The following is a 25895-nucleotide window of genomic DNA, read 5'->3' as shown; positions in this document are numbered from 1 at the left end:
AACATTGGTGGGGTTTTGGAATGAAGCCAGTGTCTTTGTTTCTCATGTTGCTATGAATTGGATTCTGGAGCACTGTGACCATACATGACCTGGTTCAATGTGAAAGGGCATATGATTCTCACGGTAAGAAAGCAGCACCATGGATCCATTTACAGAACACTTCTCCTGATTTGCTGGTTAGTGGTCTGCTTGGATTTTAGACTCAACTTGCATACTTGAGTTGCACACACAAATGCTTGCACGCACACTGTAGTCTAGGGCTAGGATGATCTAGTGCAGTCAAGAGACTGTATTTACACCAGCAAATTCATTAGAGCACAGTTCAGACATTTGCCCATGGTCTCTGCTTAAAATTTATAATAAATATTTTTTCATATTTTCATTTTCTAGGAAAAGGATGGAGGAGAGTGGGAAGCTATAAAAAAGGAAGAAAAACAAAGGACTTGTAGGGTATGGATTGAAGAAGCAGTAAGGAAAAGGAAAAATATTCTGAGCTTCTTGAGCATGGTTATCAGAACGAGGAAATTCTTTCCTATCTTTGTTTAAACCAACTTTTCCCTAAACCTGGTGTCTATGAGCTGACCTCCCCTGCTTTACAAGAGCAAGAAATGCCTTAAGAGAACAAAGAGCCTAATATAAGTGGTTCTAGGTTAGGAACCAAACAAAGGAATGATACACCCATGAGTGAGGGATGAGGACAGACCAAAATCATTAGAGCAGTGAAATAATTCCCTTAACACTCTGCAAACACTGTGTATGCACTCCCCACATTTATGAATTATTCCCTGTTATTTATTTTTCAGAGTGTAAACTACTCCAGGGGGTCGGGAAATTGTAACTCTACCTCAGGGGAGTGTTGTAGTCTTTTTTGTTCCACTAGCCTTGGAGGTCATTTGCTCCAGACAATCAGTTTCATTATTGTTCAATAGCAAGTGGCAGAAAAAACGGTTTTGTATCATATGGTTGTATCCATTTTTTTTTGTTTTCTTTTTGCAGTGGTAGTGGCTTGCCTGAGGATGTAATAAAAAATTGATTACATTTTCTGTCAATAGTCGTCGGGTGCTGCAGATGTGACCCTGTTAGTAACCCATGCAGAAAGATGCTACTTTAGATATACAGTAAATGCTGCCTTTTTACGCAGTGATTTGCCAGCAGTCTTTATCTTAGCAAGGAATACCATTTGAAGCTTAGAGAGTCACAAATTACTTTTTTTGGAATAAATCGCTTCTGGTTCTCTACAGTTAGTGACTGTGCGAGCAGAAATAATGACACTGTTTACTGGAACTGGGGCTGTGTTAGAAGGATTGGTCCTCCACCTGGTATGGCTGACCATTATTAGTGGGTGACACTGGTTTTGTTGATTGCAAGCATTAATGTTTGGTGCTTAGAAATTAAATTAATCAGGTGCCTTGCATTCGGTTATTATATTTCTATTTGATTGAAAAGAGTTGACACAAAATTAAAAGGAGATACAGTTAGCTGTCTGCAGGTGATTTAGTGAGCCTCTGTGTTGAACTTCTGGGATTTTTCAGTTTGCAGTTAATGAGTAATCATCTGTGCTGCAAAGTGCATATAAGAGTAGGCCATTCAGCTCTTTGTTTGTGTTTTCTGTCATTCAGTTTGATCATTTTTAAATTATGCACCAACTTCATTTACTCACCTTCAATATATGTCTCTTGGTACCCTTGCTAAACAAAACTCTTGCTCTTTTTGGGAAGTCATTTCCAGATCTGGGGAGGAATGGTTCGCACCTAGAACAGCCCAGTTCTAATTTCAAGAGTATAAATTCCCTACCAGAGGAAGAAATTTCTTTGTATCTATCCTATTACCATTTTTATACAGTACATCTTCTAAACATTACAGAGCAAGCTAAATTTATACAACCTGCTATCATCATTTAATTCTTTAACTCCATTTGTATTCGGTTCTTGTTCCTTCTAAGTCATTTCTTGCTCTTGTAAAACAGAGCAGGTCAGTTCATAGACACCAGATTTAGGGAAAAGTTAGTTTTAACAAAGACAATCTATGATAGATCTTCTAATTCCTTTTAAGGAATGGTGTCGTTCTAGTGAATCTGCTCTGCACTCCTCTAAGGTCGATACATTCTTCCCAAGGTACAACATTTCCATACCTGATTCAATTGCATTGTGAAAGATCATTGATCAGTGCAAATATTAATCTCCCACACCTGACTTAGATGTTTGAACTGTGGATCTCCAGAGTGGCAAGTACAGATCTGCCAATAGTGGCGAGAGAGAATTAAATTTTAGTTTTGTACATCATTAATGTGTATTTGTTTGAGCGGAACAACACATCAACACCCCTAGCCCTATAAATTATGAAAAAAGGGCAACGTGCCAGATTTCAAGTCCTGCTTTGATTGAAAATCTACTCCATTAAGTTTTTCTTTGTTTGACTGTCCACCTAAAAAGGAATTATTCTTGAAAGCTTGGATAAAACAGATGTTCTTTTTGAGAAATATGTTGGAACACATCTGACAATTGGGACATCTGAGATGTTCAATTATTCAGTGTACGCTCTGTATCCCTCAAAGAGCTACGCCTTGGGTACTATTTCCTTGTTTTCCAACTTTACGAGCTTCTTAGCTAAGCATTTTTCTAGCAGTGCACTGGTGTTATTTAGCTAAGAAACAAGTACAGATCGGAAGTATATTTTATTGTGATGACTCGTCCCAGAGGAGTAAATGAGAAGGACGTTCAGGCATCTGCCCTTTATCAAATTTCTTTTAACCTGCAAACAGGCACTTCATTCATGCCTTCCCCATAACCTTAATTTAACTCACAACTCTTGCTGTTTGCATTTTAATGCTCATCATACTGTTCATCCATCACTCACCCCTGTGTTTTCTGATGTACATTGGCTCCTGGCCTGCTAATACTTCAATTCTTAAAGGTCTCTACATTATGTTTAACTCTCTCTATGTCCTTGTCCGTCCTTTTCTTTGTAACATTCTTCTGGCTTACAACCTCCTGAAGACTACTTATTCCTCCAACTCTTGCCACTTGCACATCCTTGATTTCTTGCATCCTAAAAAGCTGAAAAAACTGTGGATGCTGTAAATACGAAACACAATCAGAGATTGTTGGACAGACTCGGGGTTCTGAGGAACGTTCACCAGATCCAAAATGTTACCTCTGATTTCGCTTTACAGTTGCTGCCAGACCTGTTGAGCTTTTCCAGCCACCTCTATATTTTTGTTTCTTTCATCCTAACATTGGTGGCTGAGTCATCAACACTAGCCCATAAACCATGGAATTTCTTATCCTAAGCTCTTACCTGCTTTTTATAAATCTATTTGACTAAGATTTTTGACACTTGTCCTTAATTGGCTCAGTGTCAATTTTTGGCAGGTGATGATGATACTGTGAAGTATTTCGGGATCATTTACTGTATGTAAGTTGGTTTATAAATACAAATTGATAGTCATAAAATATGGGGGGTATTTAATTTTAAATATCTCAGTTACTCCTCATGAGAATAAATATGTCTGTATTAGAAAATGTCGCCTCATTGTCTTTAAACTTCTCTTAAGGACTAGAATCTCAGAAGCATATAGCACACTCTCATCACAAGGCATGGTTCATAATTTGGATATGTCACTTACTGGTTGCACCAACACCAGTCCAACCTTGCACTTCCGGTGGGAGACACTCCTGTTTAAGACAGCAGGTAAAACAAAAACCCTACAAGACAGGATTTAGGTGAGTGTTCAACATTTATATGCTGTGATTTCTGAGGCACAAGAGAGTGCCACTTTAGATCAGGCAGCAAGTTCTTCAATGAGGACAGTTCTCCTAGACGTGTTGATTGTCCTTTGTGATCAATGGAAATAAACTCCGTCATGAACAAATGAACTAAATATTCACCCAGCGTGTTGTTCTGTGGATCCTGCTTGACCTATTTGGATGGGTTTAATATGCAGATGGATAAATTAGTGCCCGCTTCAATTAAAGGTGTTCTATGTAGGATATCTTGAATGATTTAAATGTCTGACAAATCCAGCAGGACCCATATACCAGATCCACAATATGGTTCCTGCATTGGAAATATAGAGGTATAGAAAATAGGAGCGGGAGAAGGCTATTGACCCCATCAAGCTTGCTCTGCTATTCAATATGATCAAGGCTGATCATCCAACTCAGTACCCTGTTCCTGCTTTTCCCCTCATATCCTTTGTTCCATTTAGCCCAAGTATGATATCAACTCTTGCTTGAAATTGTACAGTGTTTTGCTTCAATTGCTTCCACAAGCCCATCACTGTTCTGGTAAAGAAATTTCTCTTTATTTCAGTCCAAATTGATTTACCTGAGATAAACAGTGACACCTCGTTTTGGACTCCCTCACCTTCGGGAATATCTGTCCTACATCTACCCTGTCTAGTTTTGTTAGAATTTTATAGGTTTCTAAGAGATTCTCCCCCATTCCCCTGACCCAATGAGTAGGATCCTGACAGAATCAACCCCTCCTCATACACCACTCCCGCCACCCCAGGATTCAGTTTAGAAAACCTTTATTATCCTTGCTCTAAGGAAACCAGACCTGCACACAATATTTCAGGTGTGGTGCTACCAAGGCCTGTATAATTGTAGCAAAACATGCTTGTTCCTGTACTCAAATCCTTTCACTATGAAGGACATCGTACCATTTGCCACCCTGCCTCACCTACATGCTTACCTTCAGTGATAGTAGGAACTGCAGATGCAGGAGAATCTGAGATAACAAGGTGTAGAGCTGGATGAACACAGCAGGCCAGCAGCATCAGAGGAGCAGGAAGGCTGACATTCCGGGCCTCGACCCTTCTTTAGAAACCTGATTTCTGAAGAAGGGTCTAGGTCCGGAACGTCAGCCATACTGCTCCTCTGATGCTGCTGGCCTGCTGTGTTCATCGAGCTCTACATCTTGTTATCTGTTTACCTTCAGCGACTGGTGTATGAGACGACACTGGTCTCATTCCACGTTCCCCTCCCTCAATTTATAGCTAATCAGGTAATCCACCTTCTTGTTTTTGCTCCCAAAATGGATAACCTTACATTTATTTACGTTATACGGAATCTGCCTTGCATTTTTCCATTCGCCTAGTTTATCCAAATCACACTGAAGCAATTCTGCATCTTCCTTACACATCGCTCGTCCACCCAATTTTGTGTCATATGCAAATTTGGAGATATTACATTTCGGTCTCTCATCCTGGCACTCATCCCTGCACTCATCACCCCACTCCCTCATCTTGTTACTGCCAGCCATACAGAAAAAGACCCATTTGCTCCTACTGTTTGTTTCGTGAAACCCGAGCAGTTTTCTGTGCATCTCCATTCACTACCCCCAAACCCGTGCGCTTCAGTTTTACATGCTGATTTCTTATTTGGGACTTTTTTTGAAAGCCCTCTGAAAGTCCAAATAAACCACCTCCACTGGGGTCTCCCTCATCAACTCTATGACTTGTATCCTCAAAGAATTCTAGTAGATTGGACAACCATGATTTCCCTTTTGTAAATCCATGCTGACTCTGTCCGATCCTGCCATACTTCAAAAAGTGACCACACTTCAAGAACACATCATTGTCTCTACCTGGAATACCTTCAGGTTGTGAAAGGGATCTCATAAATCCAAATCTTTCAGCAATTGTTCAGTATTTCTGTGGCAATAGGAATATCTGTATTTAGGAAATAAGTGATATGAACAGGTATTTTTGTTTAAAAAATGGTTACGGTTATATAGTGCTTTTCATAACAACACAATTACGAAGCGTTTTATGACAAGTTGAATTTTTCAGAGTGAAATGCCACTTCATATCATCATTTAGTAACACTGTACCACAGGATTGTGTGTCTGACTCTGTTTCCAGGAATCTTCATGGAACAAAGTCAAACCCATTGCAGTACTGAGGGCAAGTTGCATTGTCGTAGATGCTAAAGCTTTCAAATGAGGTTTTAAATTGAGAGCCAGACTATCCTCTTAAGGAAGACATTAACGATTCCATAGAATCATTTTGCAGAAGAATCATAGAAGTTATTCCCCAATACTCTGGCCAACATTCCCCTTCCGTCAGCACCTGTAAAAGAGCCATCATCTGGTCATTAGCATAGTGCTGTGCACAAGAGCTTACTGTGTGCAAATTAGCTGCAACCTTTCCTACTGCAGTGACAAGACTGAAAAAGTAGTTTGGGCATCCTATATTTGTGAAAGGGATGATGTAAATGTAAGTTTTATTTTCTCTCTTTAGATATGGTACTTTAAGTTGAAATTGGCAGTGAATCTTAACTTGGGATGTGCATTTGCCATGTAAAGGAACATAAAAAATATGTTCTCAAGCAAGCTCAATATGATGGCAGCAATCATTTTAAATCCTAATATTTTTGTGTTTTGTATCTTATCATTTCCCTTATAACAATTTACTTCTGTTTTAAGTATGCAGTTCCCTACTTTTTTCCTCAAACTTTCTGCGACATTGCTTTGCAGATATTCACATGATTTTGCAGAAGCAGTGTTTTGTGGATTGTTCTTAAAACTGTGTCCGTCCCAAGTCTAAAATATTAATGTCTTCCTCTTGGCTCCCACATCGTCAATTTATCCTTCTGTCTGCTTCAGATGTGATCATGAGTTAGTCAATTTTTGTCATTGTACTCTCATGATGCTCCCTTAAAACAAGATTGCTATTTCTGGTTCATTACTCATACATAACTTAATTAAAGTGGCCTGCTTCCACATTAGTGCTGATTGATAGTTGTGGGTAACTACATTGTGAAGTAAAATCTCAAAATTGCTTTTAACGTGGTCTCAGTAACTGCCTGAAATGCATTCATTTTTCTCAATCTATATGCAAGTTAAAATGTTACTGTAAATTTTTCTTGGTCATAAATGCCAAGCCACAAAACTTGGAAATGCTGACACACTGGTCAAAAAAGCTGACAACTCAAAATTGCCTGACGGGCTGAAAAGTTAAGTTGTTGCATAGCCTTTTTAATTTAAGTTTTAGACAAACTCATAATTTTTGCATATGTATTGGAAAGAAAATAAAACCAAAGTGCAAAAAATTTTGCCAGAAAATTTATGCTGGACATGAAGATGGTGTGATTTTCAGGATGTTGTAAACACTGCTGCTCTTTTTAATATGGAGGATTATGTTTTGGCTAATTCTAAGCACGTTTAAACTTTGTAGTTAACAGATTCTTAATTTTGAAAGTCTAAATGGTGATTTGTTTTACTAACTGATCATCATTTTCTAAATTGAACCTGGCACATGCACTCTTCACATGAAGTCTCTTATGCATAAAGTGGTGACTCTCCCTGCCACTCTCTCACTCTCTCTCACTCTCTCTCACTCTCTCTCACTCTCTCTCACTCTCTCTCACTCTCTCTCACTCTCTCTCACTCACTCTCACACTCTCTCACTCACTCTCACACTCTCTCACACTCTCTCACTCTCACACTCTCTCACTCTCCCCCCAACTCGAGTATTTAAATTTACTCTCCTCATCGTCCCAAAACATTTCAAAGTACCACTTCTCTTCTTTCACCTTGTCCACACTTACTAGTCCTTTTTTTTTCCCCCATTTTAAGTGAACCTTGTCAACATCTTTCCCATTTGTTTGCTAATGTTGACTGTCTTCTTCCATCTGTGCCAAAATGTTGCATTGTCATCTTGGCATGTTTTCTTTTTTACTCTGTTCCCTAAAAATGGTGTTGAACCACAGATCAGCTATTATTTAACTGAAAAGTGCAACAGACTTGATCTGAAATTAAGTGTTAGCGCATCACTTTTAATTTAAGGCTAAATGGCTACATTAGTTCTTGGTGTGTTTCCACCCACCCATCTCTTCCCCCTTTCTGCAGTTGCCATTCCTCAGTCTCAAAGGTCCCTGAGCACTGCTGCTAATGGAACAGACCAGCCTTTGTTCTGTCAATGCTATTCTACAACTACAAAGTGAGATATTGACCACCTAATATTTTAGGCTGGTATTCCTACTGTTATGTGAATTTGCACCTGCAGTATACAGCAGCCATAGTGGCTCCTATTAGCATTAAGAGTGCACTGGGTGTGCAGGGACTTAGCCTACAATATTTTTTGTCAGCAAATACTGAGTGGACTCCCAAAATGCTGTCACCATTGATGATTAGTGTCTATACAGGACCACTGTTCTGTGTGTGGAGGTAATTGTGGGTAGTTGGGAGGGGTTTTTCAGACATGACCAGCAGCAGTTTTCATTGTTTCCAATTTGTTATCTTTTCACGTATTGGTTATACCTGTGTACTGCAGTCCTTTCAATTCTTTCTTTCTGCAGATTGGCTGGTGATTAGGATTCATTATTGGCAATTTTCTCATCCCTCATTTTAAGTTTAATATGGCTACTCATTCTTCAGGATAATTCTTGCTGTGTAATCAATTATTGAATTGGTGGCTCATTTTCATCGTTTAATTTGGCTACTCTATCCTTGTTGCTGTGCATTAGCAGCATGGCTTAAGGGCGCCGTCCAAATGCTCCATAGTTCTGATAGTGGGATATCTTGCAGGGATAGTTTCTTGTTGTAGGAGTCTGGTACTGTCTTCAGAATAAGACATGGAAGTTCAGAAAGGCCTGCATCTGCATAAAGGCCTTCACAATGCCCTGCACCTACGAGAATTGTTTTTTTTTCAAAATTAGTCAATTCAGTATGTGTTGTGAGCATCAGCTGATTAGGCCTTGGTTTTTTTTTCTCTATTCTATAAAGCTTTCTGCCCGTAGAAATGTTTTCTAAAGTTTGAGATTGTTCAAATCATAAATGTCATTTACCTCTGTAATGCGAATACTGTATATTTGATGAAAGTTGTTTGGAAATACCTGGGTAACTACCAAATTGTGCAAAATTCAATGAAATACATAGTTACAGTCCATTCAAGTGGATATGTTAAAGGTATTTATATGATAAATTTGCTTTGGGCATCATGGATAGAGACATATTCTATCCATCTCATTTCATTTAATAAACTTTTTTTATCCTTAGATAGCTATGTCATAGCTAAAAGGTTTTGTCACCCTGGAAAAACCTCAAGTTCCAATATACTGGCTTACCCAAACAGTAACATGTTAGCACCAAACCTGAGACTGTGGATTGGAGGCTGAATGTGCTTGTATTTGTTTTGATTATTAGTTTGTACTGTTTGAATCTTGTTTCTTTTGTGTTTTTCAAGTGAATAAAATTCAAATCTCAATTTCAAGGTCTGTTTGTATTAGCGAACGTAGGTATACAGGTTTGAACTTGAGCAAAAGGAGATTCCAAAAGGTGATCTATTGAAACAGTAATGCCTGAGGAGTACAATAAATAGTGTTAACTTACTGCAATCTACTTCCAGAGGTAATTGCCAAATCCATTCATTAGCATTCATTGACTTCATTAGTTTTGCTCAGCATCTATCCACAGTAACATCAGATGAATCTTACCTTCTCTTCCTGCTTTGTTTAACTGAGTTGAATTCTTTCAATTTTTTTGTCAAACTGTTTGGTTTAGGCACCATAACCTGAAAACCATCTTGTGGCTTTGTAACTAGCAAGTTCAGTCCTTATCATAGCATCTTCTCTGTTTCTTCTTTCACTTTAACTAGATTTCTTAGTGTGTTTTAAGCATATTTGTTGAGTAGCATCCTAAAGGGTGTATGATATATTCTGTCTTCAGTTTCCCCAATCTCAAGAACCACTTTAGGAACTAAGCTCAAGTTAATTTCCTTGCTCTACATCTGCGAAATTAATCTAGGCTTCTGCTCCATAGAAAAGATTCTTGTCATTTTTGAATGACAGAGATTCCAGAATTTCACTTCCCTTATACCTGTGCTTAGTTATTTGTTGGTCTGTTACTTATAATGAAGTTCCTCAAGGACCTTGCAATTTCATGGATGATGGGTGTTTAAGCCATTTAAAGTGATCTGAGAAGGAAGAAACATCCAGAAAAAAAAGCAAAATCCAGTGGATGCTGGAAATCTGAAACAAACACAGAGCATGCGGAAGGAATTCAGCAGGCCTGGCAGAATATATGGCGAGAGAAACAAAGTTAATGTTACAAGTCTGGTATGATTTCTTTTCAGAACTCGGGAGAAGCCCTAACAAACTTGAAGTTAACTCTTTGTTTCATCTCCAAAGATACAGCCAGACCTGCTGAGTTCCTCAAGCATTGTCTACATTTAGTATCAAACCATCACCTGCATTGAGTTTAAATTGTGTGTCCGTTTACATCCAGTTTGTCCCTATTATTTTTTCAGAACGACTTTTTTTTTCCTCCAAGAAGGGTTTATTTTCCAAACTTATGACTTTTTGGCCTCTTAGATGTGATATTACTGTAAAAATTTCTCCCCTTGTTTTTCAACTTTCTACATTTTAAAATTAGAGGCTGCTTTAAAATGACCTACTTTCACACAAGTGAAGCGTTGTGGTCCTCTGCGGAATATTATTCCTGTTGGTGTAGCTTGTTTCTTGCACATCAGAGACACTTCAAAATGGCAGCAATGTGTGTGTGTTTCTCCCATTTTTGTTTTTTCTCTTTGTGGCCTGCAAACTGAATCACTTCGCTCAATTTTTCTATCGTGTACCTGTTCCAGATGTTCCATTCACCTCATGTTTTATACTGTTTTCTCTCAACGTTACATCTTCTCTGGTTTGTAGAAGGTCTGTCAAAGCCTTGTCTTCCTCCACAAATATGACCTGGTCACAATTCACTTCGCCTTGCAATGTTCCAAAAGCAGAATTCCTCTGCCAGCCTATAAAGAATCTTAGTAAACAAATCCATGCTTTACCCTGGCTTCCATTCCTTCTGGCTCTAAAGAAGAGTTACTGGACTCAAAATGTTAACTTTGCTTTCATCCACAGATGCCAGACCTGCTAAGCTTTTCCAGTAATTTCTGTTTTTGTTTCTGAACTCAAGCATCCACAATTTTTTGTTTTATTATAATGTACTGACCTGCTCTTTCTTGCCTTTCTTACCTAATCCTGAATCAGTTCTGTTCGAAGTGAATTCTGTCCTTCAATTTCCCCAGTCCCAGGGCTGTTCCTGCACCTGCTACTGTCTGTACTGCTGCTTATAGCTTTGGGTGACTACTCACTCTTTTCCAGTCTCCAGGCCAGTTATCACACGATGTCCCTGACATCCTGATCAGTCTTTGAAAAAGCATCTTCTTCTTGAATACACAATTCATTCCAGTTGCTGACTTCACCGCTGCTTGTTTTTTTTCCCCCCCACTTTGAATACCACTTCCGGCTACCATCATGTTTGATTTTGTGTTTGGGGCATAATTCTTTTTAGTGTCCCAAAATAATGCTGGTGGAGCCCATGGAACTTTCTGCAAGTACACTATTATTACACTTTGATTTATCTTGACATGATGAGAGCTTTCACTCCCTTCCAACTCAGTCCTCCTCATGATATAACTCAGATGTCGTCATGCATGCTTCTGATGTTAATCCAATGGTACTGCAATGGTGAACGTGAGCATCAATTGTCATTATAAACCCATCTTGTTCACTAATGTCCTTCTCAGAATGAAATTTGCCATCCTTACCTGGCGTGACTTAGATTTGACTTTAGACTTCACAGCCATGTAGTTTTGATTTCTTTCCCTAAAATGAACCAGATGGGTTTCCATGACAATCAATATTTGATTGACTTTTTATTCCAGATTTTTACTTGATCCGAGCTTCACCATTTGCCACAGTGGGATTTGAATTCATGTCTCTAGGATGTTAACCTTAGAACTTACTGAGTTATGATCACTATCACTGAAATGCTCCTCCATTGACACTTCTACTGCTTGCCTGGCTTCATTCCCTAAGATGAGCACCATCGCATGATCTTGAATGACTCCTTCCATTAAAGCTAATGCTCTCTAGCTTTGCCATGCTGCCTAGTGCCTTAGCTTGACCTAGCAAGAACGCTGGCTCTGTTCTGTTTCAAATGCTACTTCTGCAGGTTTCACCTTCTCTCTCTACATGGATCCAGGAATCTAAAGCTCTCCCTGCTTTCCGAACTCTTCAGCCACACTCTATCAGCCTATTCCTTTAGTCACTAGCATGTAGCACTGGGTATAATCTAGAGATGACAACCTTTTTAGTTGTGTTTTTCAATCTGCTACCTATTTCCCCAAATCCTTTCTGCTGGACCTCTTCTTTCTCAGCGCTAAATCAGAAAGAGAACGGGTACGATTGGGTACATGTTGACATGATGTCTGCCATAAATCCAATAGGAAATTTATAAAAGCGCTTTAGCCAATAAGTGGACAGAATGTGCGACTTCACACCACAAAGTATAGTTCAGGCAATTAGCATAAATGTATTCAAGTAGAAGTGTGAAAAGCACATGGTGCAAGAAACAGAATGGTTATAGATGACAGAAGGGTAAAGGACATTTGTGTAGATCATAAGCAATAGCACTTTGACTGGCTATGTGCAACAGCAGTTTGGCTGAATGGCCTGTTTCCATACTATAGACACTTTGTAACCAAGCAAGCAATTGTCTTAAAGGTCAGTGGTTCCTTTATGTGTAGTCTTTTTGTTTTGGATGAATGCACCTTTTTTTTTAACCTAAACAACTCTAGCTCCTTGCTAATTCTTTTATTCAAACTGGAGACACTACTTTTGCCTAATGGTGACATGTTGTGTCTCTTGTGTTATTCCTTTAATTGTGTGCAGGTTGTTTCATCATATTTCCACGTAGTTTTTATTGTCAGTTTATCTAAATCTCTGAAATGCTGAATACATTTGCAAGCCAGTTCTCTTGGTGTAGCATAATTTGAAAAAAAACTACAGCTGAGCATCTTGAAAATTCTTCCATGCCCACTAGGAAAACCAAAAACTGCATGTTATTAATTAAACATTAGTATATGAATTATTCAGTGCTAACCAATTGCAGCTGAGATTCCCACGAGCTGAGCTCAAGGTTCCATTGAATTTTTGATGGTCATTTAACTATCAAGTCTTGTTAATATAAATGTTCACCCAGGTCCATTTCAAAGGATGTAATTAATGCAGTTTACTTGCAAATATCTGCTGTTCTTTGAAGGACCAGGGAGTGAAGGAACTTATTATATATTGTTCTGCCTATGACTTGTTAATTTCGTTCTTCTACTTTGTAAATTAAACTCTAACGTAAATAAGCATTGTGTTCCTGTATTATCTTAGAATTTCAAAGACTTGGATCAAGTTACCATGCATCTCATCGTAATACTGTGGAAACTATTTATAGGTCTGTCAAGCTATTGTGACTTTTTGACATTTCTGGGCCTGGTTTCAGGAGAATGGAATCACACTGCTTTTTCAACCAGACCTGAGCAGTGAGGAAAATAAGTACAATTAGAGCTGAGTTGACTAGGTTCATCAATTGGATTTGGCATGACTTGCTGGCTGGAAGTGGCCGTGGTCAGCTGTTTGGACATGTTTCAATGTTATGTGGGATGGGAAAGGATCATTTGTCTCAGTTTTGAACCTTGGCAGTATCCCTGTTTTTGTGGGCATTATACTCGAATGATGCAGGGAGGAGTGTAGTACGTAATTCAACAGGACGCTGAAGATTCAAGACAATGTCTGAAGCAATAAGAGGAAAGCCTGTTTTCTTTTGTCCAATATTGCAACGTATTATGTTTTGAGGGGGAGAAAGCACTCCCAACATTGTTGCCATATGGGCAGTAATGCACCTTTGGAATTGTGTTCTCTCTGAGCAAACAGACCCCGTAAACGCATGGCTTCTTCAACTCAATCAATGTGCCACAGCACCAAAAACATGCTACCGTAGGGGACATCACTGTACACAGTTGCAAATTATTTATGTTTAAGTTATCTCTGTGTCTTTGTTCCTGTCCATCTGCATATTTATTTCATATTCAAGTTATTTTTCTTCCACAAATGTGCCTTATTTCACCTGGCGCCTCCATATCCATTTCGACCATTCATCAATAATTGCACCCTAGATGGAAATTTAAAATATGTACAGAGAAGAGTTGTATGAATTTCAGCTCCACTTGCTTCTTTCACAAAGTACCCATGCCCATCATACACCACTTTTCTGCAACCCTAACAATTAACAGCCTGTTTTGCACCAAAACAGTGAATAGGGCTGGCATTGAGTCAGAATGTTCTATGGAAGGGCCAAAATAAGGTTTAATTTATAATTTATAAGAAATTGTAATTGTGGTGATCCGTGAACTTAAATCTCTAATTGAAATGTGCAGTAATAGCTTAAAAACTTCAATTTTTTTTTAGTTTTGCAGTAGACATAACGACCAGATGGATGGAACTGGAAAATATATTTTATTGAAAGCTTATATTAAATAGATCAGATATTATTTTATCAACCTGAATGTTGAGGAAATACAGACCACGATAGTACTCTTATCTTTCAGCTGATATTTTAAGCTGCTCCCTTGGGTGGATGTAAAATACCATATGACCTTGTTCCAAAGAATTGCGGCTCATGCCCTGGTCAATAATTGTTCTTTAGCCGTGTGGTAATATGAGAGTTGAGTATTGCTTGAAAAAAAAGGTTCTTTTTAATTCTTTCATTGTTTGTGAGATTCCAACATATATTGGCCATTCCTAATTGGCTTTCAGGAAGTGTTATTGAATTGCTTTTTTGAATGAGTAAGCCTATTCTGTAACAGCTATTGTCAAGGTGAGAAACAACTTAGATTTGTTACGATCCCAGCCACTGGTAATACCAATGAAGCCAAATCTCAGCATGAAACCTGGCTTGATAGACCACACCTTAATTTTTCCAAATGGTCATTATGGCGGTGACTCACTGAAGATATTAACATAAATCTGCCAATGTTCGTGAACTATGCAATATAGGTTTATTGCACAAAGAGATATAATCCTTCTGAACTGTCGTATATATGTTTAACATAAAAAGCAAAACAAAGTTTCAACCTGTTTCTCAGCACTCTCCTTTTACAGATGCTCAATCTCAGTAAGGTGTCATTCCTATCTTAGCTCTTCAATTCATTACTCAAGTGACTGTTTCCAGTTTGTTGGCAAGAAGGCAACTTTTTTACAGTAGTGATGCCCTTTTTCAGTTCTACACACATTCTGTCCACTTGGAGATTTTGTAAAATCAACCTGACCTCGTTCTAGGGTCAAACTGTTCTCCTGAATGGAAACATACCAATGGTACTAGAATACACCTCCTCCCACCCACCCTCTTGCAAAAATTCCATCCCCTATTCCCAATTCCTCCGCCTCCGCCGCATCTACTCCCAGGATGAGGCATTCCACTCCCACGCATCCCAGATGTCCACGTTCTTCAAGGACCGCAACTTTCCCCCCGCAGTGGTCCAGAACGCCCTTGACCGCGTCTCCCACATTTCCCGCAACACATCCCTCACACCCCGCCCCCGCCACAACCACCCCCAGAGGATCCCCCTTGTTCTCACATACCACCCCACCAACTTCCGGATACAACGCATCATCTTCCGACACTTCCGCCATCTACAATCTGACCCCATCATCCAAGCTATTTTTCCATCCCCACCCGTGTCTGCCTTCCCGAGAGACCACTCTCTCCATGACTCCCTTGTTCGCTCCACAATCCCCTCCGACCCCACCACACCTGGCACCTTCCCCTGCAACTGCAGGAAGTGCTACAGCTGCCCCTATACCTCCTCCCCCACCCCCGTCTCAGGCCCCAAGATGACTTTCCATATTAAGCAGATGTTCACCTGCACATCTGCCAATGTGGTATACTGTATCCACTGTACCCCGTGTGGCTTCCTCTACATTGGGGAAACCAAGCAGAGGTTTGGGGACCGCTTTGGAGAACACCTCCGCTCGGTTCGCAATACACAACTGCACCTCCCAGTCGCAAACCATTTCCACTCCCCCTCCCATTCTTCAGATGACATTTCCATCATGGGCCTCCTGCAGTGCCACAATGATGCCACCCGAAGGTTGCAGGAACAGCAACTCATATTCCGCTTGGGAACCCTGCAGCCCAATGGTATCAATGTGGACTTCACCAGCTTCAAAATCTCCCCTTCCCCCACTACCTCCCAAAACCAGCCCAGCTCGTCCCCTCCCCCCACTGCATCCCCACAACCAGACCAGCTTGTCCCTGCCTCCCTAACCTGTTCTTCTTCTCACCCATCCCTTCCTCCCACCTCAAGCCGCACCTCCATTTCCTACCTACTAACTCATCCCGCCTCTTTGACCTGTCCGTCTTCCCTGGACTGACCTACCCCCTCCCTACCTCCCCACCTAAAACCTCCTCTTTACCTATCTTCTTTTCTCTCCATCTTCAGTCCGCCTCCCCCCTCTCTCCCTATTTATTCCAGAACCCTCTCCCCATCCCCCTCTCTGCTGAAGGGTCTAGGCCCGAAACGTCAGCTTTCCTGAGATGCTGCTTGGCCTGCTGTGTTCATCCAGCTTCACACTTTGTTATCTTGGATTCTCCAGCATCTGCAGTTCCCATTACCTCTGATGCCAATGGCACTTTGTGCGTTCTATGATTGCAAAAGTCTGATTTGTGTCAGCACTTCTTCAATTAACAGCGCAAGTATCCTCCATTTAATTTCCAAGAAGGCATAAAGTTAAAATCTTTTCTTGAGATCACTGTTCCAAATAGCCTTCTGACCTATTTTCTATAAACAACTCCCTGAATTTTTTTTAACCTGTACGGTCAGATCCAAATGGTGACAATATATTATATAGCTTTACCACTCTGCATGAGAAAAGGATGGGGGTGGTGGAAGGTAGTGATTGGTTGAGCAAATGAACTCTGGTTGAAATGTTGCTATGAAGAATGAATCGGGAAACTATTTAATTATTTACATTTTTTCTTATTTAATTCAAAAACAGCCCAACAGCTATGAATTTTCTTTCTTTCTTAAGGAGAACAGGCCACTGTATACAAGTAGCTTCTAGTGAGCATACATGAATCATTATTAGCCTGACTGGTAATCCTAAATTGGTTGCTGCTCTAATTCTTCAGTCATTCAGGACTCTTCAGCAAGTGCAGTCTATCATGGATTCACAGTTAGCATTCAGAATTATTGTCTGACCTTTGCAACAATAGGCTTAAATATGGAATGGACTCAATCTATTGTGATCAGCAGTGGGAAGTTGCTGTCTGATTTATTCCTGAGCCACCTTCCAAACACACAATCACTTGCATCTAGACGGACAAGGGCAGCACATATACAGGAGCACCACCACCTCCCAAGTTCCCTCCAAGTCACTCACCATCGTGACTTAGAAAATATATCGCTGTTCCTTCACTATCACTGGGTCAAAATCCTGGAATTCCCTCCCTAATAGCATTGTGGGTCAATGCACAACAGGAGGCTTGCAGTGGCTCAAGAGGCAGCTCACCACCGCTTTCTCAAGGACAACTAGGGATGGGCAAGAAATGCTGGGCCAGCATGAATAGAAAAAAACTTATTATTTTAAAAGGAAGCTTATCTGGTCATTATCTCACAGCTGAATGTTGTGTACAAATTAACTTCCATGTTGCCACCCAGCTACAGTTCAAATATAATTTATTGGCTTTGAAGTAATTTGGATCAATATGAGGCCATGAATGGCACAGTGGAAATGATGTAAAACATTATTTTCAAGTGAATGCTGACTTTTGTCCCCAAAATCCTTCCTTTTTCATATGTAGTATATATAAATTGACAAAACAAAATCAAGGAACTCCAGATGCTGAAAATTAAACAAAATTAGAAATTTCTGGAAAGCATAACGGGTCTGGCGGCATCATTGGAGAAAAAGCAGAGTTAACATTTTGAGTCCAGTGATCGTCCTTAACGCTGTTCAGTTCCACAGATGTTGCAGGACCAGTTGAGGTTTCTAGCAATTCCTGTTTTTGTAGATAAATTGACCCCTGACTTTTCACCCAAAAATCCTTGACTTCTCATTGACTTCTATTAGTTTTGGGAGTGAGCCTGGTGGGAATAGGCCAGTGAGTCTTTTTCATAATTATTCTTTTGTCATTTAAACCTTCAAATATACCCAAGGATAGCAGCTCCTTGCTAGATTCAGAACCATGGCCAGCAACTGTCAAAACTGTTGCGGTCAGCAGTTCATCAATTCCCAAGAACCCATGTTTGTTTCAACCCCTCAGAAGTAGTACTTGTATAAAAGCAATCAGCTGCATTTGTGTTTCATAAATTCTACTTTTAAACAAAAAAACTAAAGTAGAATAGAGTACGCAGGTCAGAAATAGGCCATTCTTCGTTGTTTTTCCAGTCATTCCATCAACCTGCTTTGGCATTATTTTCTACGGGTAGAATGTCTCAAATCTGTCTTCCAAAAAGCAGATGTTTTCTCTCCAGCATTGCTCCTGGAACAGTGAATGTGCAGAAATGTTTGGGTTGATTGCAGAGGGCAGGTTCAGTTGGAGTAGTGCAAACACAAGGACTGAGTCCACTGCAATGCATTAGGAACGGCCTCCTTCCTGGATCTCCCTGTTCTCCAGACACACAGATGATTATTCCATTGGCAGGAATGCACCAATTGCAACATTCATGACCATTTTCAGAGGTGAGGACCAGAAATCAGCCACCTGTCTCTGTTCCCATTTTTTTGCAGTTTAGGCAAATGTGTTCTTTTGTGTAAGAACCACTTCGATGTAAGAATTCTTTTAAAAAGAAAATATGCATTATCAAGCTTTTATGTACAAGCTTTTTGTCCAAAGTCATTAGAAAGAATTGCAGCATTCAAGCATTCTCTGTGACCTAGTTACTTTTATGACATCCATGATCACTACTGAATGTGCTACAGAGACTGAGATGCAAAGGACTGGATTACCAAACCCAGCAAAATCCAAAACTTGGCACAGTCTCTACTGAGGGTGCTGGATTTGGAACACTAGCTGTACGGTCACGCCTGTAATATTCTCGTCACTTTTTGAAAGCATCTAGTTACCTTTGCCTTAGCTAATTAGAATAAAAGAAGGATACAGAGACAGTGTTTCCTGCTTTAGGGAAAAGTATAACTAGAGGTTGTCAATACGAGATAGTCGCTGGGAAATCCAATAGAAAACTTAGTAGAAACTTCTCAAAACAGTATGAACTCGCTACCAGAAGGTACAGCTGATGTGAATATTATAGATGCATTTAAGGAGAAGCTAGACAAATAAAGGAAGAAAAATACTATGATGGGGTAGATACAGGTGAGGAAAGATGGGTGATGGCTCAAGTGCAGAATCAGCATGGATGAGTTGGGGGAAATGATCTGTTTCTGTGCCTTTATAACCAATTTTATTCCATTTACTTCATCAGAAACATCAAAAGTTTTGAAAAACAAATATGTACCATCTGCATTATCCTATTTATTCTTTGTATTTCTTTTTTAAAAAAAGAAATCCAATGGGCTAATTAAGCATGATTTTGCCTTTTGGAAACAATGCTGATAATATTGCATGATATTTTCTATTCCTCCATATTTTTCACTTCTACCATGGATTTCCAAATCATTTCTGATGTTAAGCCATTATATTTATGCTGCTTCCTTTTCGTGTATATTTATGCATGAGCCTGGAAAGTTCTGGAAAGAAATTTTAGTGTTTAGTTACTATCCAATCTTTCAAAAGTAACTCTGCCTGTACTATCCCCTACCCTGCCTTGAGTTTAAGAGCTGTCCCTGGGGTTTTGACTAATTTTAGTCTTAATAATTTATTTAATTATTTTCTCCCATTCTATCCAAACTCGTTACCTTTTTAAGCTCTATCTTCAGTGAAGAGTCTATTCTGTTGTCATCTTCAGTTATAAACTGAGACAAAGTAGGTACCCAGTGTACTGTAATGAAGCCTATTAACATGACTGCATCGATATTTTCAATTATTTTTATTTACTTGTTGAAAGATAAATATTAATTAGTTTATCTTTATGCTCTCTGACTTTATTTGACCACTGGACCTTTTGTTATCCCTGTTCATTTATCTTGTTAAGTAATTTCCCACTCTAACACATGGTAAAACTGATTATAAATCTAATCTTGAATCGTTTCCCACAATTTTGTTTAGTGTCAAAATAACACGTAATACTGTTGTGTGTTTGTTGTTAGGTGGTATTGGTATTGTTTCTGTTTGTACAGGTTAGGGCCTTGAATATGAATATTTGTACCTTCTAGCAAATGCAATTGAGACCGACTGCTAGTCCAACTTGGAGAGCTGTAGTTCCGTGGCCCACTCTGATACAACACTTGACCAATCAGAGTCAACCTGCCCACCAATCAGTTCCCTTTTCTCATGCATTGTAAATTGTTTTCCTGTTTGAATTTTGGTATTCTTGCGTCTGTGCTGATGAGTACAAGATGAAAAGCTTCGTAAAGATATATTCACCAATTTTTTTAATTTCAAGAATTGAAACTTAATTCTAATGCGATGCTAATTAGACACAAAAAATTGCATCAATTGTAAGCATGTATTTTTACCCACATATGCTTACACTGTGACCATTTATGCTTCAGTGCACACAAGAATTTGCATTTTTATAAGAGTGTTTAATGTGATGTAATGTCCCAAGGAGCTATAAGGAGAGTAACAAGATTGAAGTTGACGCAGTTAAAACATGAGATATTAGTGCAGGTGAAAAGATGCTTGATGAAATAGCCAGTTTTTAAGCAGCATCTTAAAGAGGAAGGGAGATGTGATGCCAAAAAGGGTTCTGGAAAGAAATTTTAGTGTCTAGAGCTTAGACTGCTAAGAGCACATGGGTGCTACACAAGAGACCAGAGTGGCTTGTGACACTTCTTGAAAGGCTGTTGACTCAGAGGGAGATAGAGTGGGAGAAAGGTGGAAATGTACATGGATTAAAACATATTTCAGCAACCAATTAAACCTTAATTAACATATCCAGCTCTTGTTCGCTCATTTCATTTGGTCTCTGGCATTTCTTCAGACCAAATTAGATGTTGCAGGTGCTGTCTGGATTCTGTGGATCATGAAATGGGATGTGTTGCTTTGGATTTCAGTCTAATCGAAGCAGTGAGGTACAAGTGAACTTGTCATATTCACCAACTTGTGTGTGCTGCTCATAGTTTGACAGAAAGGTTCATGTTAAATGGGTTATTTCAATCTGACTTTAATAGCAATTTTTGTGAGACACCAGAAGTGTTTGCCACAGTATGACAAATTATGCTCTTTTTGAAGTTTAGCTTGGGTAGTTTGTCAGAATAGAATAGAGAGAATGTTTAACAATATCAAATTTTGCTGTATACTATTGCTGAGCGTAGAAGTTGTTGAGGTGTTGTTCCTGAACACTGACATTTTTTCACCTTTTAATTGGTGACTTGTGGTTAACATTGTGACATCAAAAGAACAGTCACTGAATATGTGGCAAGACTTGTGTTTTCTCCCATGATCATTTAAATGTAAATAGATTTTTGGCAGTTGATGAAAACAAGATTATAATGAAGGATAATAAAATGTGAGGCTGGATGAACACAGCAGGCCCAGCAGCATCTCAGGAGCACAAAAGCTGACGTTTCGGGCCTAGACCCTTCATCAGAGAGGGGGATGGGGTGAGGGTTCTGGAATAAATAGGGAGAGAGGGGGAGGCGGACCGAAGATGGAGAGAAAAGAAGATAGGTGGGGAGTAGAGTATAGGTGGGGAAGTAGGGAGGGGATCCCCTTGTTCTCACACACGACCCCACCAACCTCCGGATACAACGCATCATCCTCCGACACTTCCGCCATCTACAATCCGACCCCACCACCCAAGACATTTTCCCATCCCCACCCCTGTCTGCTTTCCGGAGAGACCACTCTCTCCGTGACTCCCTTGTTCGCTCCACACTGCCCTCCAACCCCACCACACCCGGCACCTTCCCCTGCAACCGCAGGAAATGCTACACTTGTCCCCACACCTCATCCCTCACACTATCCCAGGCCCCAAGATGACTTTCCACATTAAGCAGAGGTTCACCTGCACATCTGCCAATGTGGTATACTGCATCCACTGTACCCGGTGTGGCATCCTCTACATTGGGGAAACCAAGCGGAGGCTTGGGGACCGCTTTGCAGAACACCTCCGCTCGGTTCGCAATAAACAACTGCACCTCCCAGTCACAAACCATTTCCACTCCCCCTCCCATTCTTTAGATGACATGTCCATCATGGGCCTCCTGCAGTGCCACAATGATGCCACCTGAAGGTTGCAGGAACAGCAACTCATATTCCGCTTGGGAACCCTGCAGCCCAATGGTATCAATGTGGACTTCACCAGCTTCAAAATCTCCCCTTCCCCCACCGCATCCCAAAACCAGCCCAGTTCGTCCCCTCCCCCCACTGCACCACGCAACCAGCCCAGCTCTTCCCCTCCACCCACTGCATCCCAAAACCAGTCCAACCAGTCTCTGCCTCCCTAACCTGTTCTTCCTCTCACCCATCCCTTCCTCCCACCCCAAGCCGCACCTCCATCTCCTACCTATTAACCTCATCCCACCTCCTTGACCTGTCCGTCTTCCCTGGACTGACCTATCCCCTCCCTACCTCCCCACCTATACTCTCCTCCCCACCTATCTTCTTTTCTCTCCATCTTCGGTCCGCCTCCCCCCGTCTCCCTATTTATTCCAGAACCCTCACCCCATCCCCCTCTCTGGTGAAGGGTCTCGGCCCGAAACGTCAGCTTTTGTGCTCCTGAGATGCTGCTTGGCCTGCTGTGTTCATCCAGCCTCACATTTTATTATCTTGGATTCTCCAGCATCTGCAGTTCCTATTATCACTTATAATGAAGGATGCTACTTACACTTGTAAAGTGGAACTTCAATTTGTGCATTATTGACCGAGATGGCTCAGATACAAAAGAACAAATACACGGGGGTGCCTCCTATTGTATATAAATGTCTTTTTTGTCTGTGTAAAAAATGGTTTATTAAAACTCTCCCCTAAATATTTATGTAAAAATGATCAGAGAGGACTTCATAAGAGACTATAAGGGCAATGTTTTAATATTCACAGCTTAACTATTTTAATGTTTGCACTGACTTGTATAAAGTGCACAGATAGCAAATAGAAGGGGGTATAATGATAGAGGTATGATCACTAAATATTGAAGAGCTTTAAAACTGAATTTATTGTACCATTGAGACTGTTATTGACATAAGCAGATATGGAAGGCTGATCAGTTGCACACTTTTGGTTGTGTGAAGAATAAACATCATGGATGAGTTGTGTCTGATTCCAAGTTGTGAATTTTATGTAGTACTATAGATGCAATAGACATAAAATTGCCAATATTCCCTGATCTGAAAGTGCTTTTAGAAATGATTGTGAACAGGATTCATAGTGGTATCAACCAATTTCTGCTTACATCTACTTTATTCTGTATTGAGAGTCTCAATTGTCTTGTGTTGTCATTATCAACCATTGGTGGCTTGTGGTTGACATGACGTCACCAATCATCCTTCCTGTACTGAGTCTATACCTATTTAATTAACAGTGGTAGAGGATAAATCACTCATGAATCCTAATAAGGGGAGGAATCTTTCTTACACAAGATGCTGTTTAGTGCATGATAGCAATATATACCATTGGTATTGCCTAATTGTTATTAAGATTGACAGAAGCCAGATATGACATGTCTCCATCTGGATCTTCATGCAACTTCAATGGCACAGACTCATTGCAGCACAGAAGGAGGCCATTTGGCCCACTGTGCCTGCACTGGCTCTTCAAATGAACATCTTTGGATCTCGGTAATCATCTGCACTTTCCCCACACGCTTGCACACTATTTCTATACAAGCTTTTTCTCAGATTACTGTTGCCACTTTTGGACATCACTTTGAAGCTATACCCTTTGGGTATTTTTTTTTATGAGCAGGAGCTGCTTCTGCCTAATTTTGAAAATGCCTATCAAATCCCTCTTCAACCACCATCTCTGTCAGGAGAACAATGCCAACTTCTTCAACGTATCCTCATAACTGGAGGTTTTCATTCCTGGTACTGTTCTTGTGAATCGCTTCTGCATTTTCTCCAGTGTATTGGCATCATCCTACAATGTGGTGCCACACCTAGGCAGAATACTTCAGTTGAGGTCTAACAAGTGGCTTATACATGTTCAATATCACAGCAGCACAATTGCTCAACAGGGAATCAGACTCTATTCCAGTCCTGGGTGCCAGTCTGTGTGGAGTTTGCACTTCAAAATCTCCCCTTCCCCCACCGCATCCCTAAACCAGCCCAGTTCGTCCCCTCCCCACACTGCACCACACAACCAGCCCTGCTCTTCCCCTCCACCCACTGCATCCCAAAACCAGTCCAACCTGTCTCTGCCTCCCTAACCTGTTCTTCCTCTCACCCATCCCTTCCTCCCACCCCAAGCCGCACCCCCATCTCCTACCTACTAACCTCCTCCCACCTCCTTGACCTGTCCGTCTTCCCTGGACTGACCCATCCCCTCCCTACCTCCCCACCTATACTCTCTCCACCTATCTTCTTTTCTCTCCATCTTCGGTCCCCCTCCCCCTCTCTGCCTATTTATTCCAGAACCCTCACCCCATCCCCCTCTCTGATGAAGGGCCTAGGCCCAAAACGTCAGCTTTTGTGCTCCTGAGATGCTGCTTGGCCTGCTGTGTTCATCCAGCCTCACATTTTATTACCTTGGATTCTCCAGCATCTGCAGTTCCCATTATCTCTCCCTGTGTTTGCATGGGTTTCCTCCGGGTGCTGTGGTTTCCTTCCACTGTCCAAAGACGTACAGGTTAGGTGGATTGGCCATGCTAAATTGCCCATAGTGTTCAGGGATGTGCATGCTAGGTGGATTGGCCATGGGATTTGCAGGGTTACAGGGATCGAGTGGGCTTCCATGCTGTAGGGAGTCTATGATCGCCACTTGCTCTTGAACTCTATACCCCTATTAATGAAGCCAAGGACAGTGTATGCTTTATTAACTGATCTCTCCACTTGTCTTGCCACCTTCCATGACCTGTGTATACACCAAGGTCCTTCTAAACCTGCGCCCCCTTCTGAATTGTAACCCCTACTTTATTTTGTCTTTCAAGATTCTGCCGACAATGTGCACTGCCTCATAGTTCTCTACTTGGAACCTCATCTGCCATCCTTTCCTTCCATTCCAATTTGTCGGTGTCCTTTTGGAGTTTCACATTGTCCTCCTCGCAGTGGACTCCTGAGGAACTCCACTAAAGATTGATATCTAATCAGCCCTACTCCTCCTCTAACTACTTTTTAGGTACCTAAAGAAGACTTTGCTAGCCCTTTCCCATAATTCCTGGAGCTAGTGTGGGAACAGTGCAGAGCAGGAGAATACATATATGTGGAACAAGGTGTTATGCTATTGGTGCCATAGTTGACTACAAAATGCCCTCCCCAAAACTACGCCAAATCCAGGCCTGAAATATCCAAGCATGCATATTCAAAGTTTTGTCATGGGAAAATTGTGATCGGGAATAACTGCCTCGTTTTCCCTTTGTGATTTATCCCTGGAGGTAGGCCGTTCAGTCCCTAAGGCCTAATATGACATTTAATTAGATCTTGGCTGACCTGTCTCTTAACTTTATTGTGACTCACTTTGGTTCATTCCTGGAACCATTCACTTATCACCTTGGTTCCATATCCGTTAACATACTTACGCAGTTTTGGAATTTTCAATTGTTACGCACACCAGCTTTTCCATAAAGGAAATTCCAAAGCTCCTCCATGCTCTGTATGAAGAAGTGCCATCTGATTTCACCTCTAAATGACTAAATAATGTCAGGGTGATGACCTGTTGTTCGGGAGTCTACTCCCAGAAAAAATCAGAAAGGAAATGTCTTTCCCTTATCTCCTTTTTAATTCTTAAATTCCTGAACACTTTGAGTGGGTCATCCCATGCATACTCCTGGAAATGCAAGCCTATAAATTCTAATAAATTAGTTCTCCAGCTTCTATATAACTGTGATAAACCCATGCTGCTACCTTAGT

At 40.6% G+C, this 25895-nt stretch overlaps 1 protein-coding gene across 8 annotated transcripts in view; it reads left to right on the top strand.

The window, feature by feature from the left end:
- The window catches only part of yaf2 (YY1 associated factor 2), a 176957-nt gene that overhangs the window by 64579 nt on the left and 86483 nt on the right, over nucleotides 1-25895 (top strand). The window lies entirely within an intron of this gene.

The sequence above is a fragment of the Stegostoma tigrinum genome, chromosome 18 (assembly GCF_030684315.1).
Source record: "Stegostoma tigrinum isolate sSteTig4 chromosome 18, sSteTig4.hap1, whole genome shotgun sequence".
NCBI classification, from domain to species: Eukaryota; Metazoa; Chordata; class Chondrichthyes; order Orectolobiformes; family Stegostomatidae; genus Stegostoma; species Stegostoma tigrinum.
Note: the sequence above shows the minus strand (reverse complement) of the source record. Positions and strands in the feature narration are given on the sequence as shown.